Source organism: Leiobunum rupestre, chromosome 9, assembly GCF_980474605.1.
Source record: "Leiobunum rupestre chromosome 9, qqLeiRupe1.1.hap1, whole genome shotgun sequence".
NCBI lineage: Eukaryota > Metazoa > Arthropoda > Arachnida > Opiliones > Sclerosomatidae > Leiobunum > Leiobunum rupestre.
The window spans coordinates 42,307,486-42,323,254 of NC_143392.1; the positions used below are offsets into that span (position 1 = coordinate 42,307,486).

At 50.6% G+C, this 15,769-nt stretch overlaps 32 non-coding genes across 32 annotated transcripts; all 32 read right to left on the reverse strand.

Annotated features, from left to right (window-relative positions):
* Positions 1-3,532: 3,532 nt before the first annotated feature.
* TRNAF-GAA (transfer RNA phenylalanine (anticodon GAA)) lies at positions 3,533-3,605 on the reverse strand. Its single transcript has one exon. It is a non-coding gene; the product is annotated as a tRNA-Phe (tRNA).
* Positions 3,606-4,030: 425 nt separating this feature from the next.
* TRNAF-GAA (transfer RNA phenylalanine (anticodon GAA)) lies at positions 4,031-4,103 on the reverse strand. The gene has a single exon. It is a non-coding gene; the product is annotated as a tRNA-Phe (tRNA).
* Positions 4,104-4,204: 101 nt separating this feature from the next.
* TRNAF-GAA (transfer RNA phenylalanine (anticodon GAA)) lies at positions 4,205-4,277 on the reverse strand. Its single transcript has one exon. It is a non-coding gene; the product is annotated as a tRNA-Phe (tRNA).
* Positions 4,278-4,864: 587 nt separating this feature from the next.
* Positions 4,865-4,937, reverse strand: TRNAF-GAA (transfer RNA phenylalanine (anticodon GAA)). The gene has a single exon. It is a non-coding gene; the product is annotated as a tRNA-Phe (tRNA).
* Positions 4,938-5,038: 101 nt separating this feature from the next.
* Positions 5,039-5,111, reverse strand: TRNAF-GAA (transfer RNA phenylalanine (anticodon GAA)). The gene has a single exon. It is a non-coding gene; the product is annotated as a tRNA-Phe (tRNA).
* A 749-nt stretch (positions 5,112-5,860) lies between these two features.
* Positions 5,861-5,933, reverse strand: TRNAF-GAA (transfer RNA phenylalanine (anticodon GAA)). The gene has a single exon. It is a non-coding gene; the product is annotated as a tRNA-Phe (tRNA).
* Positions 5,934-6,196: 263 nt separating this feature from the next.
* Positions 6,197-6,269, reverse strand: TRNAF-GAA (transfer RNA phenylalanine (anticodon GAA)). The gene has a single exon. It is a non-coding gene; the product is annotated as a tRNA-Phe (tRNA).
* A 749-nt stretch (positions 6,270-7,018) lies between these two features.
* On the reverse strand, positions 7,019-7,091 carry TRNAF-GAA (transfer RNA phenylalanine (anticodon GAA)). Its single transcript has one exon. It is a non-coding gene; the product is annotated as a tRNA-Phe (tRNA).
* A 101-nt stretch (positions 7,092-7,192) lies between these two features.
* TRNAF-GAA (transfer RNA phenylalanine (anticodon GAA)) lies at positions 7,193-7,265 on the reverse strand. The gene has a single exon. It is a non-coding gene; the product is annotated as a tRNA-Phe (tRNA).
* Positions 7,266-7,852: 587 nt separating this feature from the next.
* Positions 7,853-7,925, reverse strand: TRNAF-GAA (transfer RNA phenylalanine (anticodon GAA)). The gene has a single exon. It is a non-coding gene; the product is annotated as a tRNA-Phe (tRNA).
* A 425-nt stretch (positions 7,926-8,350) lies between these two features.
* On the reverse strand, positions 8,351-8,423 carry TRNAF-GAA (transfer RNA phenylalanine (anticodon GAA)). The gene has a single exon. It is a non-coding gene; the product is annotated as a tRNA-Phe (tRNA).
* Positions 8,424-8,848: 425 nt separating this feature from the next.
* TRNAF-GAA (transfer RNA phenylalanine (anticodon GAA)) lies at positions 8,849-8,921 on the reverse strand. Its single transcript has one exon. It is a non-coding gene; the product is annotated as a tRNA-Phe (tRNA).
* Positions 8,922-9,508: 587 nt separating this feature from the next.
* Positions 9,509-9,581, reverse strand: TRNAF-GAA (transfer RNA phenylalanine (anticodon GAA)). Its single transcript has one exon. It is a non-coding gene; the product is annotated as a tRNA-Phe (tRNA).
* A 263-nt stretch (positions 9,582-9,844) lies between these two features.
* TRNAF-GAA (transfer RNA phenylalanine (anticodon GAA)) lies at positions 9,845-9,917 on the reverse strand. Its single transcript has one exon. It is a non-coding gene; the product is annotated as a tRNA-Phe (tRNA).
* Positions 9,918-10,018: 101 nt separating this feature from the next.
* Positions 10,019-10,091, reverse strand: TRNAF-GAA (transfer RNA phenylalanine (anticodon GAA)). The gene has a single exon. It is a non-coding gene; the product is annotated as a tRNA-Phe (tRNA).
* A 101-nt stretch (positions 10,092-10,192) lies between these two features.
* Positions 10,193-10,265, reverse strand: TRNAF-GAA (transfer RNA phenylalanine (anticodon GAA)). Its single transcript has one exon. It is a non-coding gene; the product is annotated as a tRNA-Phe (tRNA).
* A 101-nt stretch (positions 10,266-10,366) lies between these two features.
* Positions 10,367-10,439, reverse strand: TRNAF-GAA (transfer RNA phenylalanine (anticodon GAA)). The gene has a single exon. It is a non-coding gene; the product is annotated as a tRNA-Phe (tRNA).
* A 263-nt stretch (positions 10,440-10,702) lies between these two features.
* TRNAF-GAA (transfer RNA phenylalanine (anticodon GAA)) lies at positions 10,703-10,775 on the reverse strand. The gene has a single exon. It is a non-coding gene; the product is annotated as a tRNA-Phe (tRNA).
* Positions 10,776-11,362: 587 nt separating this feature from the next.
* TRNAF-GAA (transfer RNA phenylalanine (anticodon GAA)) lies at positions 11,363-11,435 on the reverse strand. The gene has a single exon. It is a non-coding gene; the product is annotated as a tRNA-Phe (tRNA).
* Positions 11,436-11,536: 101 nt separating this feature from the next.
* Positions 11,537-11,609, reverse strand: TRNAF-GAA (transfer RNA phenylalanine (anticodon GAA)). The gene has a single exon. It is a non-coding gene; the product is annotated as a tRNA-Phe (tRNA).
* A 101-nt stretch (positions 11,610-11,710) lies between these two features.
* Positions 11,711-11,783, reverse strand: TRNAF-GAA (transfer RNA phenylalanine (anticodon GAA)). The gene has a single exon. It is a non-coding gene; the product is annotated as a tRNA-Phe (tRNA).
* Positions 11,784-11,884: 101 nt separating this feature from the next.
* Positions 11,885-11,957, reverse strand: TRNAF-GAA (transfer RNA phenylalanine (anticodon GAA)). The gene has a single exon. It is a non-coding gene; the product is annotated as a tRNA-Phe (tRNA).
* A 101-nt stretch (positions 11,958-12,058) lies between these two features.
* Positions 12,059-12,131, reverse strand: TRNAF-GAA (transfer RNA phenylalanine (anticodon GAA)). Its single transcript has one exon. It is a non-coding gene; the product is annotated as a tRNA-Phe (tRNA).
* A 101-nt stretch (positions 12,132-12,232) lies between these two features.
* Positions 12,233-12,305, reverse strand: TRNAF-GAA (transfer RNA phenylalanine (anticodon GAA)). Its single transcript has one exon. It is a non-coding gene; the product is annotated as a tRNA-Phe (tRNA).
* Positions 12,306-12,406: 101 nt separating this feature from the next.
* Positions 12,407-12,479, reverse strand: TRNAF-GAA (transfer RNA phenylalanine (anticodon GAA)). Its single transcript has one exon. It is a non-coding gene; the product is annotated as a tRNA-Phe (tRNA).
* Positions 12,480-13,066: 587 nt separating this feature from the next.
* Positions 13,067-13,139, reverse strand: TRNAF-GAA (transfer RNA phenylalanine (anticodon GAA)). Its single transcript has one exon. It is a non-coding gene; the product is annotated as a tRNA-Phe (tRNA).
* Positions 13,140-13,240: 101 nt separating this feature from the next.
* TRNAF-GAA (transfer RNA phenylalanine (anticodon GAA)) lies at positions 13,241-13,313 on the reverse strand. The gene has a single exon. It is a non-coding gene; the product is annotated as a tRNA-Phe (tRNA).
* A 101-nt stretch (positions 13,314-13,414) lies between these two features.
* On the reverse strand, positions 13,415-13,487 carry TRNAF-GAA (transfer RNA phenylalanine (anticodon GAA)). The gene has a single exon. It is a non-coding gene; the product is annotated as a tRNA-Phe (tRNA).
* Positions 13,488-13,588: 101 nt separating this feature from the next.
* Positions 13,589-13,661, reverse strand: TRNAF-GAA (transfer RNA phenylalanine (anticodon GAA)). Its single transcript has one exon. It is a non-coding gene; the product is annotated as a tRNA-Phe (tRNA).
* Positions 13,662-13,762: 101 nt separating this feature from the next.
* Positions 13,763-13,835, reverse strand: TRNAF-GAA (transfer RNA phenylalanine (anticodon GAA)). Its single transcript has one exon. It is a non-coding gene; the product is annotated as a tRNA-Phe (tRNA).
* A 1,235-nt stretch (positions 13,836-15,070) lies between these two features.
* On the reverse strand, positions 15,071-15,143 carry TRNAF-GAA (transfer RNA phenylalanine (anticodon GAA)). The gene has a single exon. It is a non-coding gene; the product is annotated as a tRNA-Phe (tRNA).
* Positions 15,144-15,580: 437 nt separating this feature from the next.
* On the reverse strand, positions 15,581-15,653 carry TRNAF-GAA (transfer RNA phenylalanine (anticodon GAA)). The gene has a single exon. It is a non-coding gene; the product is annotated as a tRNA-Phe (tRNA).
* Between the last annotated feature and the right edge of the window lie 116 nt (positions 15,654-15,769).

Sequence of the window (15,769 nt, forward strand, 5' to 3'; positions counted from 1 at the left end):
TAACGCTCTCCCAACTGAGCTATTTCGGCCCTGAAGGAAGGCGATAGACGTTCTTCCGATTCGCTTTTAATAAACCACCCTTTTCGTCGGTGCGACGCTCTCAAACCAAAACCTGAAAATCGGAGCCCACTGCCGAAACCCGGGACCTTTAGATCTTCAGTCTAACGCTCTCCCAACTGAGCTATTTCGGCCCTGAAGGAAGGCGATAGACGTTCTTCCGATTCGCTTTTAATAAACCACCCTTTTCGTCGGTGCGACGCTCTCAAACAAAAACCTGAAAATCGGAGCCCACTGCCGAAACCCGGGACCTTTAGATCTTCAGTCTAACGCTCTCCCAACTGAGCTATTTCGGCCCTGAAGGAAGGCGATAGACGTTCTTCCGATTCGCTTTTAATAAACCACCCTTTTCGTCGGTGCGACGCTCTCAAACCACAACCTGAAAATCGGAGCCCACTGCCGAAACCCGGGACCTTTAGATCTTCAGTCTAACGCTCTCCCAACTGAGCTATTTCGGCCCTGAAGGAAGGCGATAGACGTTCTTCCGATTCGCTTTTAATAAACCACCCTTTTCGTCGGTGCGACGCTCTCAAACCAAAACCTGAAAATCGGAGCCCACTGCCGAAACCCGGGACCTTTAGATCTTCAGTCTAACGCTCTCCCAACTGAGCTATTTCGGCCCTGAAGGAAGGCGATAGACGTTCTTCCGATTCGCTTTTAATAAACCACCCTTTTCGTCGGTGCGACGCTCTCAAACCAAAACCTGAAAATCGGAGCCCACTGCCGAAACCCGGGACCTTTAGATCTTCAGTCTAACGCTCTCCCAACTGAGCTATTTCGGCCCTGAAGGAAGGCGATAGACGTTCTTCCGATTCGCTTTTAATAAACCACCCTTTTCGTCGGTGCGACGCTCTCAAACCAAAACCTGAAAATCGGAGCCCACTGCCGAAACCCGGGACCTTTAGATCTTCAGTCTAACGCTCTCCCAACTGAGCTATTTCGGCCCTGAAGGAAGGCGATAGACGTTCTTCCGATTCGCTTTTAATAAACCACCCTTTTCGTCGGTGCGACGCTCTCAAACAAAAACCTGAAAATCGGAGCCCACTGCCGAAACCCGGGACCTTTAGATCTTCAGTCTAACGCTCTCCCAACTGAGCTATTTCGGCCCTGAAGGAAGGCGATAGACGTTCTTCCGATTCGCTTTTAATAAACCACCCTTTTCGTCGGTGCGACGCTCTCAAACCACAACCTGAAAATCGGAGCCCACTGCCGAAACCCGGGACCTTTAGATCTTCAGTCTAACGCTCTCCCAACTGAGCTATTTCGGCCCTGAAGGAAGGCGATAGACGTTCTTCCGATTCGCTTTTAATAAACCACCCTTTTCGTCGGTGCGACGCTCTCAAACCAAAACCTGAAAATCGGAGCCCACTGCCGAAACCCGGGACCTTTAGATCTTCAGTCTAACGCTCTCCCAACTGAGCTATTTCGGCCCTGAAGGAAGGCGATAGACGTTCTTCCGATTCGCTTTTAATAAACCACCCTTTTCGTCGGTGCGACGCTCTCAAACCAAAACCTGAAAATCGGAGCCCACTGCCGAAACCCGGGACCTTTAGATCTTCAGTCTAACGCTCTCCCAACTGAGCTATTTCGGCCCTGAAGGAAGGCGATAGACGTTCTTCCGATTCGCTTTTAATAAACCACCCTTTTCGTCGGTGCGACGCTCTCAAACAAAAACCTGAAAATCGGAGCCCACTGCCGAAACCCGGGACCTTTAGATCTTCAGTCTAACGCTCTCCCAACTGAGCTATTTCGGCCCTGAAGGAAGGCGATAGACGTTCTTCCGATTCGCTTTTAATAAACCACCCTTTTCGTCGGTGCGACGCTCTCAAACCACAACCTGAAAATCGGAGCCCACTGCCGAAACCCGGGACCTTTAGATCTTCAGTCTAACGCTCTCCCAACTGAGCTATTTCGGCCCTGAAGGAAGGCGATAGACGTTCTTCCGATTCGCTTTTAATAAACCACCCTTTTCGTCGGTGCGACGCTCTCAAACAAAAACCTGAAAATCGGAGCCCACTGCCGAAACCCGGGACCTTTAGATCTTCAGTCTAACGCTCTCCCAACTGAGCTATTTCGGCCCTGAAGGAAGGCGATAGACGTTCTTCCGATTCGCTTTTAATAAACCACCCTTTTCGTCGGTGCGACGCTCTCAAACCACAACCTGAAAATCGGAGCCCACTGCCGAAACCCGGGACCTTTAGATCTTCAGTCTAACGCTCTCCCAACTGAGCTATTTCGGCCCTGAAGGAAGGCGATAGACGTTCTTCCGATTCGCTTTTAATAAACCACCCTTTTCGTCGGTGCGACGCTCTCAAACCAAAACCTGAAAATCGTAGCCCACTGCCGAAACCCGGGACCTTTAGATCTTCAGTCTAACGCTCTCCCAACTGAGCTATTTCGGCCCTGAAGGAAGGCGATAGACGTTCTTCCGATTCGCTTTTAATAAACCACCCTTTTCGTCGGTGCGACGCTCTCAAACCAAAACCTGAAAATCGGAGCCCACTGCCGAAACCCGGGACCTTTAGATCTTCAGTCTAACGCTCTCCCAACTGAGCTATTTCGGCCCTGAAGGAAGGCGATAGACGTTCTTCCGATTCGCTTTTAATAAACCACCCTTTTCGTCGGTGCGACGCTCTCAAACCACAACCTGAAAATCGGAGCCCACTGCCGAAACCCGGGACCTTTAGATCTTCAGTCTAACGCTCTCCCAACTGAGCTATTTCGGCCCTGAAGGAAGGCGATAGACGTTCTTCCGATTCGCTTTTAATAAACCACCCTTTTCGTCGGTGCGACGCTCTCAAACCACAACCTGAAAATCGGAGCCCACTGCCGAAACCCGGGACCTTTAGATCTTCAGTCTAACGCTCTCCCAACTGAGCTATTTCGGCCCTGAAGGAAGGCGATAGACGTTCTTCCGATTCGCTTTTAATAAACCACCCTTTTCGTCGGTGCGACGCTCTCAAACCAAAACCTGAAAATCGGAGCCCACTGCCGAAACCCGGGACCTTTAGATCTTCAGTCTAACGCTCTCCCAACTGAGCTATTTCGGCCCTGAAGGAAGGCGATAGACGTTCTTCCGATTCGCTTTTAATAAACCACCCTTTTCGTCGGTGCGACGCTCTCAAACCACAACCTGAAAATCGGAGCCCACTGCCGAAACCCGGGACCTTTAGATCTTCAGTCTAACGCTCTCCCAACTGAGCTATTTCGGCCCTGAAGGAAGGCGATAGACGTTCTTCCGATTCGCTTTTAATAAACCACCCTTTTCGTCGGTGCGACGCTCTCAAACCACAACCTGAAAATCGGAGCCCACTGCCGAAACCCGGGACCTTTAGATCTTCAGTCTAACGCTCTCCCAACTGAGCTATTTCGGCCCTGAAGGAAGGCGATAGACGTTCTTCCGATTCGCTTTTAATAAACCACCCTTTTCGTCGGTGCGACGCTCTCAAACCAAAACCTGAAAATCGGAGCCCACTGCCGAAACCCGGGATCGAACCAGGGACCTTTAGATCTTCAGTCTAACGCTCTCCCAACTGAGCTATTTCGGCCCTGAAGGAAGGCGATAGACGTTCTTCCGATTCGCTTTTAATAAACCACCCTTTTCGTCGGTGCGACGCTCTCAAACCACAACCTGAAAATCGGAGCCCACTGCCGAAACCCGGGACCTTTAGATCTTCAGTCTAACGCTCTCCCAACTGAGCTATTTCGGCCCTGAAGGAAGGCGATAGACGTTCTTCCGATTCGCTTTTAATAAACCACCCTTTTCGTCGGTGCGACGCTCTCAAACCAAAACCTGAAAATCGGAGCCCACTGCCGAAACCCGGGACCTTTAGATCTTCAGTCTAACGCTCTCCCAACTGAGCTATTTCGGCCCTGAAGGAAGGCGATAGACGTTCTTCCGATTCGCTTTTAATAAACCACCCTTTTCGTCGGTGCGACGCTCTCAAACCAAAACCTGAAAATCGGAGCCCACTGCCGAAACCCGGGATCGAACCAGGGACCTTTAGATCTTCAGTCTAACGCTCTCTCAACTGAGCTATTTCGGCCCTGAAGGAAGGCGATAGACGTTCTTCCGATTCGCTTTTAATAAACCACCCTTTTCGTCGGTGCGACGCTCTCAAACCAAAACCTGAAAATCGGAGCCCACTGCCGAAACCCGGGATCGAACCAGGGACCTTTAGATCTTCAGTCTAACGCTCTCCCAACTGAGCTATTTCGGCCCTGAAGGAAGGCGATAGACGTTCTTCCGATTCGCTTTTAATAAACCACCCTTTTCGTCGGTGCGACGCTCTCAAACCAAATCCTGAAAATCGGAGCCCACTGCCGAAACCCGGGACCTTTAGATCTTCAGTCTAACGCTCTCCCAACTGAGCTATTTCGGCCCTGAAGGAAGGCGATAGACGTTCTTCCGATTCGCTTTTAATAAACCACCCTTTTCGTCGGTGCGACGCTCTCAAACCAAAACCTGAAAATCGGAGCCCACTGCCGAAACCCGGGACCTTTAGATCTTCAGTCTAACGCTCTCCCAACTGAGCTATTTCGGCCCTGAAGGAAGGCGATAGACGTTCTTCCGATTCGCTTTTAATAAACCACCCTTTTCGTCGGTGCGACGCTCTCAAACCAAAACCTGAAAATCGGAGCCCACTGCCGAAACCCGGGACCTTTAGATCTTCAGTCCAACGCTCTCCCAACTGAGCTATTTCGGCCCTGAAGGAAGGCGATAGACGTTCTTCCGATTCGCTTTTAATAAACCACCCTTATCGTCGGTGCGACGCTCTCAAACAAAAACCTGAAAATCGGAGCCCACTGCCGAAACCCGGGATCGAACCAGGGACCTTTAGATCTTCAGTCTAACGCTCTCCCAACTGAGCTATTTCGGCCCTGAAGGAAGGCGATAGACGTTCTTCCGATTCGCTTTTAATAAACCACCCTTTTCGTCGGTGCGACGCTCTCAAACCAAAACCTGAAAATCGGAGCCCACTGCCGAAACCCGGGATCGAACCAGGGACCTTTAGATCTTCAGTCTAACGCTCTCCCAACTGAGCTATTTCGGCCCTGAAGGAAGGCGATAGACGTTCTTCCGATTCGCTTTTAATAAACCACCCTTTTCGTCGGTGCGACGCTCTCAAACCAAAACCTGAAAATCGGAGCCCACTGCCGAAACCCGGGACCTTTAGATCTTCAGTCTAACGCTCTCCCAACTGAGCTATTTCGGCCCTGAAGGAAGGCGATAGACGTTCTTCCGATTCGCTTTTAATAAACCACCCTTTTCGTCGGTGCGACGCTCTCAAACCAAAACCTGAAAATCGGAGCCCACTGCCGAAACCCGGGACCTTTAGATCTTCAGTCTAACGCTCTCCCAACTGAGCTATTTCGGCCCTGAAGGAAGGCGATAGACGTTCTTCCGATTCGCTTTTAATAAACCACCCTTTTCGTCGGTGCGACGCTCTCAAACCAAAACCTGAAAATCGGAGCCCACTGCCGAAACCCGGGACCTTTAGATCTTCAGTCTAACGCTCTCCCAACTGAGCTATTTCGGCCCTGAAGGAAGGCGATAGACGTTCTTCCGATTCGCTTTTAATAAACCACCCTTATCGTCGGTGCGACGCTCTCAAACAAAAACCTGAAAATCGGAGCCCACTGCCGAAACCCGGGACCTTTAGATCTTCAGTCTAACGCTCTCCCAACTGAGCTATTTCGGCCCTGAAGGAAGGCGATAGACGTTCTTCCGATTCGCTTTTAATAAACCACCCTTTTCGTCGGTGCGACGCTCTCAAACCAAAACCTGAAAATCGGAGCCCACTGCCGAAACCCGGGATCGAACCAGGGACCTTTAGATCTTCAGTCTAACGCTCTCCCAACTGAGCTATTTCGGCCCTGAAGGAAGGCGATAGACGTTCTTCCGATTCGCTTTTAATAAACCACCCTTTTCGTCGGTGCGACGCTCTCAAACCAAAACCTGAAAATCGGAGCCCACTGCCGAAACCCGGGACCTTTAGATCTTCAGTCTAACGCTCTCCCAACTGAGCTATTTCGGCCCTGAAGGAAGGCGATAGACGTTCTTCCGATTCGCTTTTAATAAACCACCCTTTTCGTCGGTGCGACGCTCTCAAACCAAAACCTGAAAATCGGAGCCCACTGCCGAAACCCGGGATCGAACCAGGGACATTTAGATCTTCAGTCTAACGCTCTCCCAACTGAGCTATTTCGGCCCTGAAGGAAGGCGATAGACGTTCTTCCGATTCGCTTTTAATAAACCACCCTTTTCGTCGGTGCGACGCTCTCAAACCAAAACCTGAAAATCGGAGCCCACTGCCGAAACCAGGGACCTTTAGATCTTCAGTCTAACGCTCTCCCAACTGAGCTATTTCGGCCCTGAAGGAAGGCGATAGACGTTCTTCCGATTCGCTTTTAATAAACCACCCTTTTCGTCGGTGCGACGCTCTCAAACCAAAACCTGAAAATCGGAGCCCACTGCCGAAACCAGGGACCTTTAGATCTTCAGTCTAACGCTCTCCCAACTGAGCTATTTCGGCCCTGAAGGAAGGCGATAGACGTTCTTCCGATTCGCTTTTAATAAACCACCCTTTTCGTCGGTGCGACGCTCTCAAACCAAAACCTGAAAATCGGAGCCCACTGCCGAAACCCGGGACCTTTAGATCTTCAGTCTAACGCTCTCCCAACTGAGCTATTTCGGCCCTGAAGGAAGGCGATAGACGTTCTTCCGATTCGCTTTTAATAAACCACCCTTTTCGTCGGTGCGACGCTCTCAAACCAAAACCTGAAAATCGGAGCCCACTGCCGAAACCCGGGACCTTTAGATCTTCAGTCTAACGCTCTCCCAACTGAGCTATTTCGGCCCTGAAGGAAGGCGATAGACGTTCTTCCGATTCGCTTTTAATAAACCACCCTTATCGTCGGTGCGACGCTCTCAAACAAAAACCTGAAAATCGGAGCCCACTGCCGAAACCCGGGATCGAACCAGGGACCTTTAGATCTTCAGTCTAACGCTCTCCCAACTGAGCTATTTCGGCCCTGAAGGAAGGCGATAGACGTTCTTCCGATTCGCTTTTAATAAACCACCCTTTTCGTCATTGCGACGCTCTCAAACCAAAACCTGAAAATCGGAGCCCACTGCCGAAACCCGGGATCGAACCAGGGACCTTTAGATCTTCAGTCTAACGCTCTCCCAACTGAGCTATTTCGGCCCTGAAGGAAGGCGATAGACGTTCTTCCGATTCGCTTTTAATAAACCACCCTTTTCGTCGGTGCGACGCTCTCAAACCAAAACCTGAAAATCGGAGCCCACTGCCGAAACCCGGGACCTTTAGATCTTCAGTCTAACGCTCTCCCAACTGAGCTATTTCGGCCCTGAAGGAAGGCGATAGACGTTCTTCCGATTCGCTTTTAATAAACCACCCTTTTCGTCGGTGCGACGCTCTCAAACCACAACCTGAAAATCGGAGCCCACTGCCGAAACCCGGGACCTTTAGATCTTCAGTCTAACGCTCTCCCAACTGAGCTATTTCGGCCCTGAAGGAAGGCGATAGACGTTCTTCCGATTCGCTTTTAATAAACCACCCTTTTCGTCGGTGCGACGCTCTCAAACCAAAACCTGAAAATCGGAGCCCACTGCCGAAACCCGGGACCTTTAGATCTTCAGTCTAACGCTCTCCCAACTGAGCTATTTCGGCCCTGAAGGAAGGCGATAGACGTTCTTCCGATTCGCTTTTAATAAACCACCCTTTTCGTCGGTGCGACGCTCTCAAACAAAAACCTGAAAATCGGAGCCCACTGCCGAAACCCGGGATCGAACCAGGGACCTTTAGATCTTCAGCCTAACGCTCTCCCAACTGAGCTATTTCGGCCCTGAAGGAAGGCGATAGACGTTCTTCCGATTCGCTTTTAATAAACCACCCTTTTCGTCGGTGCGACGCTCTCAAACCAAAACCTGAAAATCGGAGCCCACTGCCGAAACCCGGGACCTTTAGATCTTCAGTCTAACGCTCTCCCAACTGAGCTATTTCGGCCCTGAAGGAAGGCGATAGACGTTCTTCCGATTCGCTTTTAATAAACCACCCTTTTCGTCGGTGCGACGCTCTCAAACCAAAACCTGAAAATCGGAGCCCACTGCCGAAACCCGGGACCTTTAGATCTTCAGTCTAACGCTCTCCCAACTGAGCTATTTCGGCCCTGAAGGAAGGCGATAGACGTTCTTCCGATTCGCTTTTAATAAACCACCCTTATCGTCGGTGCGACGCTCTCAAACAAAAACCTGAAAATCGGAGCCCACTGCCGAAACCCGGGATCGAACCAGGGACCTTTAGATCTTCAGTCTAACGCTCTCCCAACTGAGCTATTTCGGCCCTGAAGGAAGGCGATAGACGTTCTTCCGATTCGCTTTTAATAAACCACCCTTTTCGTCGGTGCGACGCTCTCAAACCAAAACCTGAAAATCGGAGCCCACTGCCGAAACCCGGGACCTTTAGATCTTCAGTCTAACGCTCTCCCAACTGAGCTATTTCGGCCCTGAAGGAAGACGATGGACGTCGTTCCGATTCGCTTTTAATAAACCACCCTTTTCGTCGGTGCGACGCTCTCAAACCAAAACCTGAAAATCGGAGCCCACTGCCGAAACCCGGGACCTTTAGATCTTCAGTCTAACGCTCTCCCAACTGAGCTATTTCGGCCCTGAAGGAAGGCGATAGACGTTCTTCCGATTCGCTTTTAATAAACCACCCTTTTCGTCGGTGCGACGCTCTCAAACCAAAACCTGAAAATCGGAGCCCACTGCCGAAACCCGGGATCGAACCAGGGACCTTTAGATCTTCAGTCTAACGCTCTCCCAACTGAGCTATTTCGGCCCTGAAGGAAGGCGATAGACGTTCTTCCGATTCGCTTTTAATAAACCACCCTTTTCGTCGGTGCGACGCTCTCAAACCAAAACCTGAAAATCGGAGCCCACTGCCGAAACCCGGGACCTTTAGATCTTCAGTCTAACGCTCTCCCAACTGAGCTATTTCGGCCCTGAAGGAAGACGATGGACGTCGTTCCGATTCGCTTTTAATAAACCACCCTTTTCGTCGGTGCGACGCTCTCAAACAAAAACCTGAAAATCGGAGCCCACTGCCGAAACCCGGGACCTTTAGATCTTCAGTCTAACGCTCTCCCAACTGAGCTATTTCGGCCCTGAAGGAAGACGATGGACGTCGTTCCGATTCGCTTTTAATAAACCACCCTTTTCGTCGGTGCGACGCTCTCAAACCAAAACCTGAAAATCGGAGCCCACTGCCGAAACCCGGGACCTTTAGATCTTCAGTCTAACGCTCTCCCAACTGAGCTATTTCGGCCCTGAAGGAAGGCGATAGACGTTCTTCCGATTCGCTTTTAATAAACCACCCTTTTCGTCGGTGCGACGCTCTCAAACCAAAACCTGAAAATCGGAGCCCACTGCCGAAACCCGGGATCGAACCAGGGACCTTTAGATCTTCAGTCTAACGCTCTCCCAACTGAGCTATTTCGGCCCTGAAGGAAGGCGATAGACGTTCTTCCGATTCGCTTTTAATAAACCACCCTTTTCGTCGGTGCGACGCTCTCAAACCAAAACCTGAAAATCGGAGCCCACTGCCGAAACCCGGGACCTTTAGATCTTCAGTCTAACGCTCTCCCAACTGAGCTATTTCGGCCCTGAAGGAAGACGATGGACGTCGTTCCGATTCGCTTTTAATAAACCACCCTTTTCGTCGGTGCGACGCTCTCAAACAAAAACCTGAAAATCGGAGCCCACTGCCGAAACCCGGGATCGAACCAGGGACCTTTAGATCTTCAGTCTAACGCTCTCCCAACTGAGCTATTTCGGCCCTGAAGGAAGGCGATAGACGTTCTTCCGATTCGCTTTTAATAAACCACCCTTATCGTCGGTGCGACGCTCTCAAACAAAAACCTGAAAATCGGAGCCCACTGCCGAAACCCGGGATCGAACCAGGGACCTTTAGATCTTCAGTCTAACGCTCTCCCAACTGAGCTATTTCGGCCCTGAAGGAAGGCGATAGACGTTCTTCCGATTCGCTTTTAATAAACCACCCTTATCGTCGGTGCGACGCTCTCAAACAAAAACCTGAAAATCGGAGCCCACTGCCGAAACCCGGGATCGAACCAGGGACCTTTAGATCTTCAGTCTAACGCTCTCCCAACTGAGCTATTTCGGCCCTGAAGGAAGGCGATAGACGTTCTTCCGATTCGCTTTTAATAAACCACCCTTTTCGTCGGTGCGACGCTCTCAAACAAAAACCTGAAAATCGAAGCCCACTGCCGAAACCCGGGATCGAACCAGGGACCTTTAGATCTTCAGTCTAACGCTCTCCCAACTGAGCTATTTCGGCCCTGAAGGAAGGCGATAGACGTTCTTCCGATTCGCTTTTAATAATTCACCCTTTTCATCGGTGCGACGCTCTCAAACCAAAACCTGAAAATCGGAGCCCACTGCCGAAACCCGGGACCTTTAGATCTTCAGTCTAACGCTCTCCCAACTGAGCTATTTCGGCCCTGAAGGAAGGCGATAGACGTTCTTCCGATTCGCTTTTAATAAACCACCCTTATCGTCAGTGCGACGCTCTCAAACAAAAACCTGAAAATCGGAGCCCACTGCCGAAACCCGGGATCGAACCAGGGACCTTTAGATCTTCAGTCTAACGCTCTCCCAACTGAGCTATTTCGGCCCTGAAGGAAGGCGATAGACGTTCTTCCGATTCGCTTTTAATAAACCACCCTTTTCGTCGGTGCGACGCTCTCAAACCAAAACCTGAAAATCGGAGCCCACTGCCGAAACCCGGGACCTTTAGATCTTCAGTCTAACGCTCTCCCAACTGAGCTATTTCGGCCCTGAAGGAAGGCGATAGACGTTCTTCCGATTCGCTTTTAATAAACCACCCTTTTCGTCGGTGCGACGCTCTCAAACCAAAACCTGAAAATCGGAGCCCACTGCCGAAACCCGGGACCTTTAGATCTTCAGTCTAACGCTCTCCCAACTGAGCTATTTCGGCCCTGAAGGAAGACGATGGACGTCGTTCCGATTCGCTTTTAATAAACCACCCTTTTCGTCGGTGCGACGCTCTCAAACCAAAACCTGAAAATCGGAGCCCACTGCCGAAACCCGGGACCTTTAGATCTTCAGTCTAACGCTCTCCCAACTGAGCTATTTCGGCCCTGAAGGAAGGCGATAGACGTTCTTCCGATTCGCTTTTAATAAACCACCCTTATCGTCGGTGCGACGCTCTCAAACAAAAACCTGAAAATCGGAGCCCACTGCCGAAACCCGGGATCGAACCAGGGACCTTTAGATCTTCAGTCTAACGCTCTCCCAACTGAGCTATTTCGGCCCTGAAGGAAGGCGATTGACGTTCTTCCGATTCGCTTTTAATAAACCACCCTTATCGTCGGTGCGACGCTCTCAAACAAAAACCTGAAAATCGGAGCCCACTGCCGAAACCCGGGATCGAACCAGGGACCTTTAGATCTTCAGTCTAACGCTCTCCCAACTGAGCTATTTCGGCCCTGAAGGAAGGCGATAGACGTTCTTCCGATTCGCTTTTAATAAACCACCCTTTTCGTCGGTGCGACGCTCTCAAACAAAAACCTGAAAATCGGAGCCCACTGCCGAAACCCGGGATCGAACCAGGGACCTTTAGATCTTCAGTCTAACGCTCTCCCAACTGAGCTATTTCGGCCCTGAAGGAAGGCGATAGACGTTCTTCCGATTCGCTTTTAATAAACCACCCTTTTCGTCGGTGCGACGCTCTCAAACAAAAACCTGAAAATCGGAGCCCACTGCCGAAACCCGGGATCGAACCAGGGACCTTTAGATCTTCAGTCTAACGCTCTCCCAACTGAGCTACTTCGGCCCTGAAGGAAGGCGATAGACGTTCTTCCGATTCGCTTTTAATAAACCACCCTTTTCGTCGGTGCGACGCTCTCAAACAAAAACCTGAAAATCGAAGCCCACTGCCGAAACCCGGGATCGAACCAGGGACCTTTAGATCTTCAGTCTAACGCTCTCCCAACCGAGCTATTTCGGCCCTGAAGGAAGGCGATAGACGTTCTTCCGATTCGCTTTTAATAAACCACCCTTTTCGTCGGTGCGACGCTCTCAAACCAAAACCTGAAAATCGGAGCCCACTGCCGAAACCCGGGATCGAACCAGGGACCTTTAGATCTTCAGTCTAACGCTCTCCCAACTGAGCTATTTCGGCCCTGAAGGAAGGCGATAGACGTTCTTCCGATTCGCTTTTAATAAACCACCCTTTTCGTCGGTGCGACGCTCTCAAACAAAAACCTGAAAATCGGAGCCCACTGCCGAAACCCGGGATCGAACCAGGGACCTTTAGATCTTCAGTCTAACGCTCTCCCAACTGAGCTATTTCGGCCCTGAAGGAAGGCGATAGACGTTCTTCCGATTCGCTTTTAATAAACCACCCTTTTCGTCGGTGCGACGCTCTCAAACCAAAACCTGAAAATCGGAGCCCACTGCCGAAACCCGGGACCTTTAGATCTTCAGTCTAACGCTCTCCCAACTGAGCTATTTCGGCCCTGAAGGAAGGCGATAGACGTTCTTCCGATTCGCTTTTAATAAACCACCCTTTTCGTCGGTGCGACGCTCTCAAACCAAAACCTGAAAATCGGAGCCCACTGCCGAAACCCGGGACCTTTAGATCTTCAGTCTAACGCTCTCCCAACTGAGCTATTTCGGCCCTGAAGGAAGGCGATAGACGTTCTTCCGATTCGCTTTTAATAAACCACCCTTTTCGTCGGTGCGACGCTCTCAAACAAAAACCTGAAAATCGGAGCCCACTGCCGAAACCCGGGACCTTTAGATCTTCAGTCTAACGCTCTCCCAACTGAGCTATTTCGGCCCTGAAGGAAGACGATGGACGTCGTTCCGATTCGCTTTTAATAAACCACCCTTTTCGTCGGTGCGACGCTCTCAAACAAAAACCTGAAAATCGGAGCCCACTGCCGAAACCCGGGAACGAACCAGGGACCTTTAGATCTTCAGTCTAACGCTCTCCCAACTGAGCTATTTCGGCCCTGAAGGAAGGCGATAGACGTTCTTCCGATTCGCTTTTAATAAACCACCCTTTTCGTCGGTGCGACGCTCTCAAACAAAAACCTGAAAATCGGAGCCCACTGTCGAAACCCGGGATCGAACCAGGGACCTTTAGATCTTCAGTCTAACGCTCTCCCAACTGAGCTATTTCGGCCCTGAAGGAAGGCGATAGACGTTCTTCCGATTCGCTTTTAATAAACCACCCTTTTCGTCGGTGCGACGCTCTCAAACAAAAATCTGAAAATCGAAGCCCACTGCCGAAACCCGGGATCGAACCAGGGACCTTTAGATCTTCAGTCTAACGCTCTCCCAACTGAGCTATTTCGGCCCTGAAGGAAGGCGATAGACGTTCTTCCGATTCGCTTTTAATAAACCACCCTTTTCGTCGGTGCGACGCTCTCAAACAAAAACCTGAAAATCGGAGCCCACTGCCGAAACCCGGGATCGAACCAGGGACCTTTAGATCTTCAGTCTAACGCTCTCCCAACTGAGCTATTTCGGCCCTGAAGGAAGGCGATAGACGTTCTTCCGATTCGCTTTTAATAAACCACCCTTATCGTCGGTGCGACGTTCTCAAACAAAAACCTGAAAATCGGAGCCCACTGCCGAAACCCGGGATCGAACCAGGGACCTTTAGATCTTCAGTCTAACGCTCTCCCAACTGAGCTATTTCGGCCCTGAAGGAAGGCGATAGACGTTCTTCCGATTCGCTTTTAATAAACCACCCTTTTCGTCGGTGCGACGCTCTCAAACCAAAACCTGAAAATCGGAGCCCACTGCCGAAACCCGGGACCTTTAGATCTTCAGTCTAACGCTCTCCCAACTGAGCTATTTCGGCCCTGAAGGAAGACGATGGACGTCGTTCCGATTCGCTTTTAATAAACCACCCTTTTCGTCGGTGCGACGCTCTCAAACCAAAACCTGAAAATCGGAGCCCACTGCCGAAACCCGGGACCTTTAGATCTTCAGTCTAACGCTCTCCCAACTGAGCTATTTCGGCCCTGAAGGAAGGCGATAGACGTTCTTCCGATTCGCTTTTAATAAACCACCCTTATCGTCGGTGCGACGTTCTCAAACAAAAACCTGAAAATCGGAGCCCACTGCCGAAACCCGGGACCTTTAGATCTTCAGTCTAACGCTCTCCCAACTGAGCTATTTCGGCCCTGAAGGAAGGCGATAGACGTTCTTCCGATTCGCTTTTAATAAACCACCCTTTTCGTCGGTGCGACGCTCTCAAACAAAAACCTGAAAATCGGAGCCCACTGCCGAAACCCGGGACCTTTAGATCTTCAGTCTAACGCTCTCCCAACTGAGCCATTTCGGCCCTGAAGGAAGGCGATAGACGTTCTTCCGATTCGCTTTTAATAAACCACCCTTTTCGTCGGTGCGACGCTCTCAAACAAAAACCTGAAAATCGGAGCCCACTGCCGAAACCCGGGACCTTTAGATCTTCAGTCTAACGCTCTCCCAACTGAGCTATTTCGGCCCTGAAGGAAGGCGATAGACGTTCTTCCGATTCGCTTTTAATAAACCACCCTTTTCGTCGGTGCGACGCTCTCAAACCAAAACCTGAAAATCGGAGCCCACTGCCGAAACCCGGGACCTTTAGATCTTCAGTCTAACGCTCTCCCAACTGAGCTATTTCGGCCCTGAAGGAAGACGATGGACGTCGTTCCGATTCGCTTTTAATAAACCACCCTTTTCGTCGGTGCGACGCTCTCAAACAAAAACCTGAAAATCGGAGCCCACTGCCGAAACCCGGGACCTTTAGATCTTCAGTCTAACGCTCTCCCAACTGAGCTATTTCGGCCCTGAAGGAAGACGATGGACGTCGTTCCGATTCGCTTTTAATAAACCACCCTTTTCGTCGGTGCGACGCTCTCAAACAAAAACCTGAAAATCGGAGCCCACTGCCGAAACCCGGGATCGAACCAGGGACCTTTAGATCTTCAGTCTAACGCTCTCCCAACTGAGCTATTTCGGCCCTGAAGGAAGGCGATAGACGTTCTTCCGATTCGCTTTTAATAAACCACCCTTTTCGTCGGTGCGACGCTCTCAAACAAAAACCTGAAAATCGGAGCCCACTGCCGAAACCCGGGACCTTTAGATCTTCAGTCTAACGCTCTCCCAACTGAGCTATTTCGGCCCTGAAGGAAGACGATGGACGTCGTTCCGATTCGCTTTTAATAAACCACCCTTTTCGTCGGTGCGACGCTCTCAAACAAAAACCTGAAAATCGGAGCCCACTGCCGAAACCCGGGATCGAAACAGGGACCTTTAGATCTTCAGTCTAACGATCTCCCAACTGAGCTATTTCGGCCCTGAAGGAAGATGATGGACGTCGCTCCGATTCGCTTTTAATAAACCACCCTTTTCGTCGGTGCGACGCTCTCAAACAAAAACCTGAAAATCGGAGCCCACTGCCGAAACCCGGGATCGAACCAGGGACCTTTAGATCTTCAGTCTAACGCTCTCCCAACTGAGCTATTTCGGCCCTGAAGGAAGGCGATAGACGTTCTTCCGATTCGCTTTTAATAAACCACCCTTTTCGTCGGTGCGACGCTCTCAAACAAAAACCTGAAAATCGGAGCCCACTGCCGAAACCCGGGA